The sequence below is a fragment of the Melanaphis sacchari genome, unplaced genomic scaffold, assembly GCF_002803265.2.
Source record: "Melanaphis sacchari strain LSU unplaced genomic scaffold, SCAv2.0 Contig11_pilon_pilon, whole genome shotgun sequence".
Taxonomy (NCBI): Eukaryota; Metazoa; Arthropoda; class Insecta; order Hemiptera; family Aphididae; genus Melanaphis; species Melanaphis sacchari.
The window spans coordinates 3,507,208-3,518,005 of record NW_020270469.1 but is presented as its reverse complement, the minus strand read 5'-3'; positions in this window follow the sequence as shown (position 1 = coordinate 3,518,005).

Genomic DNA, 10,798 nt, shown 5'->3' with positions numbered 1-10,798 from the left:
AGAATGTAAACAATTATAAAACCTAACTTAAGTTAATAAAAGTTAAGCAATAATGTCTAAGAATTAGTATAAACAAAAAAAAAAAAATAATGTAAAAAAATATTAAACCTTATTTAAGTTAATATAAGTTAATCATGAAATGTTTATTCACAATTGCAAAAAAAGAATGTATAAAATAAATAACCTACCTAATTTAAGTTAATATAAGTTAAATATCAATTGTTTAGACACAAGTTCAAAAAAAAAAAAAATAATGTAACAATATATAACCTACCTAATTTAAGTTAAAACAGTCGAATCGTGATAACTTGAAGTTGAAGGGGGATAATAATACACTTCAAGATATGTATTATTCAAGATACCTGACTCAAATTTATCAAAATTAAATCCATACTGGGAGTTATGTAATGAAATATAATAGAATATAAAAATTTATGATAAATATTTCAATAAATGTTTTACAAAAACTCGAGCAAAAACTAAAATAGATATAATGGTATTATAAGTATGTAAATTAATATGTATTATTTATTTATCAATTTGTGATACAATTGGTGGAAAAGGATAACCGGAAAAAACAAGACATCACGAAAGAATTTAATATTCCACCAAATACGCTGTACACATTTTTAAAAAATAAAGCGGTTATTTAAAAAAAAATTTTGAAGACAAAAAATGTGATAATAAAAGGTCGAAACCAACCATAAATCGAAATGTAGAGGTATACTGATTCAAATAGTTTACTCAATGTAGAGATACAAACATACCTATAAGTGGACCAATACTAAAAGAAAAAGCAGAATATTTCGCAACTCAAATTGGTTATTCTAATTTTAAAGCAAATCAAGAGTGGTCAGTGAATAGGAAAAATTGTTTTAACATATTTTTCTGTAAAATATGTGGTGAAAGTGCTTCTGTAAACGACTCTTTACTTAATGAATGGTCAGAAAATTTATCTAACATCATAAAAGAATATTCTCCCGATGATGTATTAAATGTGGATAGACAGCATTGTTTTTTAAACTCCTACCCGATCGCACTTTTCTTTTAAGATCGAATATGTCAGGTTCCGAAAAAATTAAACCACCTAAAATTGGGAAATCAAATAAACCACGATGTTATAAAGGAGTTTAGAGTTTACAATTAAATTATTAGTCAAACAAAATGGCATGGATGACTGGTGATTTATTTAAAAGTTAGCTTGTAAAGTTTGATCAAAGAGTGCGACTAAACCATGATGAGCCTGAAAGAACTTTACATATGATAACGGCGAACCAAGCAATATATCATCACTAAAAACGTTTAGGAAATTTGTTGAATCTGTCGCAGGCGTGTATACTTCTATATTTGAAACCATAGGAAAACTAGAAGATTTTGTCTACAAACAATAAATATTGAAATTGTGTCAGCTATAGTTAAATGATTTAATTTTAATTTTTGAGGCATGTTTACAAACATACAAAAATACACACAATAGACACGACAGATAGACATATACTACCGTACATACATGGGTATTTATTGTTATTATGCATGCGCTAATAATCAGTTTTTATCTGCTTGTTTAATCTTCAAGTAGATGAAACAAAATATTCGAGATACCCAGATATCACAGATATAATAATATACTTCGACTAAGCTATTCTTCACAATTTTATATTCGAGTTAACAAGACTTATTAATACATCGAGTGTTATGAGAATTTCTAGAAGAATAAAAAAAAAATCGAGTTGTCAAGTGTTTCAAGTTATCGAGGTTTGAGTTATCGCGACCCGACTGAATAAGTTAAATATCAAATGTTAGACACGAGTTCAAAAAAAAAAAAAAAAAGTAATGTAAAAAAATATAAAACCTAATTTAAGTTAATATAAGTTAAACATAAAATGTTTAGACATATATTCAAAGAAAAAAAAATAATGTAAAAAATATAAAACCTAATTTAAGTTAACCCTTTCAGTCTTAAATTATGAAATGGGTAAAGAAAAATATTCAAATCAAGAAACCTTATTTTTAGAACATTGTAAATCTAATAAAAAAAGTTGGGAGTACTTTTACCTATTTTTGCCAAAATGGAAGGGTTGTCCATTACAATGGATTATGATTATGACTCGAGGAAAAAAATGACATGAGAATAAAATGTTTAAGTTTGGTACTTAATAAAATGTAATTCAACAATTCAAATAGGTATATAAAGTATAAAATATGATAACAATTTTTTCATTATAACAATAGCATTTATAAATTAATAATAAAATAATTTTAGTATACTATCCCTTATAATAACAAAACAAAACTTGAACAATTTTCTAAAATTAAGTATAACTGAATAATATTGAAAAAAATAATATTAAAATACTATTTTTCTTATGGTAATATTCCATTTATAAAAACAAAAACAAATTTTTAAAATCAAAAGTAACTGAACAATATAAATTTAATATAATATATTATAAATTATCTATTTATTATATATTTATAAAAAAAAAAAATAGTTGAATACATTTACTTATTATGAAATTCGGTAAAACAATTTTTTTTTTTACTACAAAACATAAATGTACTTTACATTTTAAACAATACACATATGTTTTACCTTTACAATTTGTATTTTTACACCTAGTTGCTTCATTTTTATCATCAGGTGCTGGATAATGACCTATATGGTCAGTTTTAGTCTCATAGAAAGGTCTAACTTCGCTTAAGTTGTACTTAGCTCTAGTTGGTGAAGGTGATGGTGAATTTTCTAATGAAGAATTTTCATGAGGGTGGCCTCTTTGTTTTTTGGGAGTATTGACATTTCCTATATTTATTAAGTTGTCTGCTAGCCTTAATCGGAATTCTAATAAATCCATTCTGTCTTTATTATGAATATTTAAGTTTTTACAGTCCAGATAATACTCCAACCAAGAATTGGTGATAGCCATATCCACTGCATGAAAAACTATTCGTAAAGTCCATTTTTTGGACTTTAAAAATATTCTGTAGTAATTTATGAGTTGGTCATATTTATCTACATCTTCCATGCTTTGATTGTATAACTTAATTATTTCAGGTCTTTCCACTGGAATATATTTTTTTTCCTTTTTATTCAAACGTTGAACAGTATCCGGGATACCTGAAGCAATAAAGTTTGAACACATGTTGACACTTTTATTATCATATCATTTGACAAGTGTTATTGTAATTTCTATATTTGTGATTTTATCTGTTGTACCTTGCCCTTTACTAGCCATTATTTTATCGTTTAAAAGTGGAGGTTTTGCAAATCTATTTTCTCTGATAGTGCTTATTGCATAAATTTGTTTTTTAGTTAATCTTTCCATAAGATTATATTCAGAAAAATAATTATCAAAAAAAAGGAAATATTTGTTGATTTCTAATGTTTGAGCAAGAGTTAAGACAACTGTACCTCCCAATCCAAATTGTTTTAAAAAAATGTTGATCAAATTCTGTAGCTTTACCTTGGTATAAAACAAAATTGTACATAAGACCACTAGCACCACACATTACAAAATTTTTGATTCCCCACGGACAAGGTTTTCCTTTCATATATTGTTTTATATTCAATTGTCCTTTAAAAAGAATCATTTGTTCGTCTATACTTACATTATTTTCTATATTTAATTGTCCACATCTTCTTTTTAAATTATCAATTGTATGGAAATTAGTTCTTGTTGTAAAGAATCTATTTTTATTCATGTTTTCAACAAACACATTCATTTTCAAAACAAAATTCCAATACATTCGGATTCTTGGAAATGTTGTACAGCCCATTATGATATGGAGACCTATAAATATTTTTATTTTTTTTATATCTGTATTTTTCCAAGTTTTTCCTTTTTGTAATGCATACATGTTAGTATATTGAACCATTAATTGAAAATCTACATCACTATAATATTTTGAAAAATATTTTATTGGAGGGTCAATCATATCAGACCCAATAACTTCAGGTTGTATATCATCAATTGATTGCAAATTTAAATTTAAATTAGGGAAAGGACTCCTTTGCCATTTTATATCTTTTCTCTCTGTTAAGTTTAAATTATAAATTAGACTGTGAGGTGTACTTAAGTCATTTTCATTTACTTGCTCAATATTGTTGACATTTTCTTCAAATTGATCCGACTCTACTTCTTCTAAATGTTCCACATTAAATTCTTCCATTAAATTTTCAAATTCTTCAATTGGAAATGTATCTATGTGTATAAATTAATTATTAAACAAGTGTATTTAATTTTTCACTAATTACAATTTTATTACCTTTTCAACTTGAGCATCGAGCTCATTTCCATTTTCATCATCACCATCTAATATAATATCTATATAATATAAGTTAAATATCAAGTGTTAGGTTAGGTGGCAAAGTGAATAGAAATAATAAAAGTGGTGCATTATAGAGATAAAAAGTAAACATTTTCCAACAGTTTTAAAAAAAAACGGGCATTTTTACGTAAAACCAGTTTTCGACCAAATCGATTTTTTTATATGGTTGTAATTCAAAAACTAATACTTGAAATTTTTACCATATGTTTATGTTAGTGTTATCTATATACAGTTTAATTTTCAAAAAAAATTGACTTTTTTTGAGTTATTTATAGGTCACTGAAATATCGATTTTTATGAGAATTTTTTTTTTGAAGTGTCGATAAAAAAATGTTGGAAGACCAAACATTTTTGAAAATTTAATACAAGGTTCCTTATGAGTTGTTCTTATTGTAGCTAAAAAAAATTAAAAATCGTTAGTCACAATTTTTTTTTTATTAACGTTTATAGTTCAAATATTTACGAAATCTATCGAAAACGCGAAAATTTGTAAGTAATTTTGAAGTTAAAAAATCATAAAATTTTTTGTGTTTATAACTAAGGATTAAAAATACTACCCTAAGTTTTCCTTCAAGTAGCTATAGTAAAAACTCAAAGCATCATTATAGGAAAAATTTTAAGTGCGTTTGAATTTTAAATTTTTACGAAATAGCGTAACGATAACGATTTATCCTCAAACGATTTTAAATATTTGTTAATATTCAAAAAGTATAAGTCGTTGATACTTGAAAATTTTACCAGTTATTTAGATTGGCATTTTCTTTACACGATTTAATTTTCAAAATATTTTGACTTTTTTTTGAGCTATTTATAAACAACTGAAATTTTCAGTTTTTCTGAAAAATTTTTTTCGAAGTGTTGATAAAATTTTTTTGGCCAAATAAAATTACTTGAAAATTTAATACAAAGTTCCTCATAAGTTATTCTTATAGTGATCAAAAAATTTTAAGAATACATAGGCACAATTTTTTTTTATTAGCATTTGAAGTTCAAATATTGACAAAAATTCGTCAAAACCATGAATATTTGCAAATTATTTTGTAGGTATAATTTATAAAAATGTTTGTATAAGTAGCTAAGAGTTGAACATTTAATACAAGATTTTCCATAAATTTAGCCTACAATAGTTATAAAAGAATTACATTTTGGTGTATTCAAGCGATTAAAACATAAACCACGGAAATTTAAAAATTTTAAATTTTCACATTGATTGTACCACAGATTATATATAATATATATATATATAATAATCCTACAGTAAAATAATAAAATGTTTATATCTATATGCATTATACGAGATGATTATTGTGGTTACGAAATGTTTTCATAGATATTTTCTAATATCTATGAATGTTTTACTACAGGCGGAGTTTGGGGGGATATTTTCCTTTTAGCATTACTAGCGCTGTTATCCTAGACTGACAAATCATCTCCGTTCAGAATCGTTTTTCGTATACAATGATACCTGTCATTGCATTCAAATTTAATCTACCCTAGTCCGAGGTTCACCCCACCCCCTAATGTACAGCAGAGCGGTACCCACTTTTTTTCATTGGACATTTTAATAAGATACTTAGGTAATGTTATTATATTACATTAAACTTTAATCAATATTGCATATTTTAGAGTCGAACAATATCTCTAGTAAATTATTATAATCGAACTAAGAATTTAACTAAATAATATGTAATAATGTATTATATCTTAGTCGGTGATTATTAATCTACGAGTATATTGTAGCCTAATAGAGACCATATCGTAATTATGTATAAGATATATTGTATAACTTATAAATACTTGATATAAGTAGGTATGTTATAAATGCATAGGAATAAATAATGTTTATTTTAAATATTGAATGAATCTACCCGTATAATTATACAATGCAATTACCACTAATTAAAAATATAACAAGAATAAAAAAAAAAAAAATTCAATTTATTTTTATACAAAATGCATTATATTTTAACTAGATAAACAAATAATTATACTTTTAACAAATTACGGCTATGATCTATACAAATATTGAAATTTTTACATTATAGATAAAGATAATATAATATTGTATGAAGTAATGGATAAATCTTATAAACTCTAATATAAAATATACTCTCGAGGAACGCAAATGTTTTACAATAAAAATCTATGAGCTAATATTGTGTAACAAATACAACTAACAACAAAGTTTTAACGTCACACGAAATAAAATATAAATTGTATTAGTATATCATTATATATACATACACATGGTGTGTGATGGCTTTTATTTTGGTCAATATTTTCTCCATGAATCATTTTGAAACCATATCGATTGTGTACAAGAAAAGAATTACAAAAGTTTTAAAAATGTATACTGAGATCATTAAAAATCAAAACCTATAATGTGTTATAAATTTATAACTTATTTTCCGTCAATTTTTTATGTCTAACTTATTATTATAATTTATTTTTTTGGCTAAATTACGATATTTACATAATTCTATGATAATATATTTCAAAATATTAAAATCTATTAAAAATATTAAAATTTTTTATTTAAGTAAATAACACAAATAATATCAAATAATAATATTCGATTTATTTTAATATTGGTAAATGAGCATAACTAATAATTAATTTTGCTAATAATTAAATTACTTATTGTACAATATAATGTTTAAATATACCAAATTATGCAAATAGCATATTATTTTGAGAGATTGTTTTCATGATGATATATCGTAATGATAAAATTTAATAATTTTGTTCCTTAATTTTTATGATTTTAACATACTTAATATAACATTTTAATATAAAATGGAATGATAAATATGTATATTTCAATTGATTAAATTGCTTATTTTCACCGATGACGAATGTACGAATTCGATAGATTGCACTGATTGCAGTAGGAAAATACGCATCAACTGCTATGAGTTATTTCGAATCATTATGATTATAAATGATTACTTTAAGTTTGGCGTTCATCAATATGCATGTAAATCCATTACATTGGTGGTATAGTTTATACTAACGTGAGTTATGATCGATTCCGTTAAAATTCATAGAATTAGCACATTACAAATTTACTACAACTATTTGAACAATAATTTACGTAGATGCGTTTGCTTAGGTAATAAATAAATCTATAGTTGAGAGGTATAGGTATATTATCAATAATTAAATTTTAAGTATACAACTGTTGTTTAATACTAAAATTATATAGGTAATCAAGGTTTAAACATTTAAAGCACTGAAAATTTAAACATAAAATCGGTTACAATAAGTTATTGAAAATAATAAATAGGGATTATGAATTAAATTGTTAAGTATTTAAAGCAATCAGAATTTTGATTTTTTTAAAGGGCGTGTGTATAGATTTTATTGGTATAATTATTGACTTGTAAAAATATATGTAATACTCCACCGGTAGAAACTAAATTTACTAACTGATATTATTGAAAATAAAAACCAAATCTAATTTTTTAAGCATAATTATGTATGCAATATTGGTATAATAAAAAATGAATAAATTTAAATTTAATTTATCAATTATTATTAAATGTATTAGTGAAATAACAGTATTATGCATTATACACTTAATTAGAATGAACGTTAACTTTACATACGTATTACTAACACAAAGTACGACACGATAATAATAACAACAACAATAATAATAATAATAGTAAAAGTGAAACATTTAAGCAATATAAATGATAGCTTAAGATATTTAACGTGTCGTGAAATAAATTTTTTCCTTTAACTGGAAAAAACAATGTATCATTAGATTATTTAAGTTTTACCTTGCTTAACGTTTAAAGATAAAAATAATAAAAATTAAATTAGTCAAAAAGCAATATTGATGGTAAGGTGCACTAATTTATTAATTAAAATAATTTATCTCTCCTCTATATTCAAGCTAAATTAATTATGTCTGAAATAAACTAATTACCAGCCTGCAAAGAGACAATTTATAGGTTTTATTTTATGATTATAATTTATAAGTATATCAATAATATAAAACACAGAGTCAGGGGAAATGAAAGAGAATTTATCAATTGCTTATAAAATTACCTTTTTCTATACCAATTGCACTCGTTTTGATTTTAGCTCGATAGATCAATTACGCTTTTTTTTAAATCAAACCTGTTGGCTAAATAGCATTCAACGGTAATTTAAATACAGTAAAACTAGCTTAAGACGCTGTTTTTAGTCGGTCCCTAGACATTTCCTATACTAGTCAATGTAAAAATCACCTGTTAAGACGCTCAGTTTTTCTCTGTCTAATCGGGTAAAACGCTCTTTTTTTCAGCAGATTACGATAAATTTTAGTAGTTTTGTGAAAATAAAAATAGAATTTTTAGTACTATACGTGTTCTTATCGTTTTATTTTATCGCTATACCTACCTATTTTATCATTACTTATTATAACAGTTTTACTGTATTTCATCGTCTACTCCTACAATAACTACTGGTTTGCAACATTTATCGGAAATTCGGAAAGTATTATCCTGTGTTGAAAATTCCGAAGAAATGTTAGGTTGTCTTAATAAAATTGAAAACTTTCTTGCTGAAACACATTGTCAGAACCTTAAACAATCAAAAATAGATCATTTTTTTAATAAACAATAATAAAATATGTATGTAATAATAATATTTTTTTAAATTAAATTCGGTAGCACAAAAATATAAGTATGTATGTATATTGTAATTATAATTAATTTATAAGTGTATTTCTCATTAAATTATGCTTAATAATAAAAAATAAACTTGATATTTCAACCACATCATTTTGTTTCATTCCCGCATAAGACGCTTTCCCGCATAAGACGTTTTAGAGAGCTGGTCCCTTAAAGAGCGTCTTAAGCGAGTTTTACTGTAACAACAATAAGTAGAATAATAAAAAAAAAAATGCATTATTTATTTATAAATATAATAAATATAATATTTTTTAAATTTAATCAGCTATTAATTTTCGTAAATGATTTTAGTTTGTATATATTATTAAGCAGTAAAAATGATTTACCATTTTCACTGAGGACTTACTTAAAACGATTCATATTGTAACATTAACCAATTCAAACAAATACTAACAAAATAAAAGTATTGGCCAACATCAATGTGTTATTCTATTTAGGTACAAGCAGTATTATAAGTAATGAAACAATTTGATTAATAAATATCTGATCATTAACGAAAATTTATTTTCGTCTATTATTCAAATGCATATTTGTGTGCGTAAATGTGCGTAATAATAATATTTCATAAAAATTCCAGATAATGTTTTAAAATATATAATCATTATAAACAGTCACTTTAACCAGAAATCAATTGATCAATAAATAAGTTTTGAATAAGATTGAATAACAATATTTTCAAACCTATAGGTAAAACAATTTAAGTACATGCACGATTATTTTTATAGTATATTTATTGTAAAAATAAATAGCATAATTGACATATTCAACATAAAAATAAGGAGCAAAATTGGTATACTGAACTTAAACTAAAATTTTGCCTTGGAAGCAATTAGTCCATGCCCAAATAAAATGAATGTGTAATGACCAAAATTGCAATGAATTTATAAAATTGTTGGAGTGGAGCAACATAAAATATTATTTTCATAAATTGTTTAAATAATATTATATTATCTGGTCCATTATTGAGAGTTTCTACATAGTCTTCTAAAAATTTAATTTTTCAGTTATCATTTAAAAGTACATATATTTACTTAAGTTCTTATAGAATTTCAATGACAAAGTTATATAAAATTAATAAATAATAAAATAATGGCATTATAGATTATTATTATTATAAATATACTTTATTATAATATAATATCTAGTAATCTAAACATATTCTGCAGCAACCTGTATATTTTATTATAATTACCAGCTTTAAAAATATATTTTGATTCAATACAATATATTATGCGTGTTTAATATTTAGTTTGTTTGGAAAATTATTATTATAAAAATCGAATTGCAGAAGAAAAAAACTGTATTAAATTAATATTTAAAATAAAAACTACACTTTATCAAATTTACATATTTTTACTATTGACATTTTGTATATTTATTGTGTGAAATTGTTGTAGTGACCAAGATCAAACGTATGACTAGTAAAAGTAATAAACATAATAAATACACAGTATGCGTAATATACATGTAACGTGTCTTTTATTATATTTATAATATTATGTTTAATATCTATGCATATTTTAACATTTCTAAACAATTTTTGAAAAATAGTTTATATTTAATGTAAAAAAAATTAGACAACTATTGACGACTTTCAAAATGAACAGAGAATTTTGTATAATATATTATATTCTAAAAAAAGTAGGTAATAAAGAGAGTTAAAAATAGAAAAAATCGATAAATGTGGTTTTAAAAATATGAAATTCTCTTACAAGTGTAGTATATTTGAAAAATAAAAATCATAAATAATAATAAAAAAATCTGATTCTATTTTTTGTAATACTACCGTA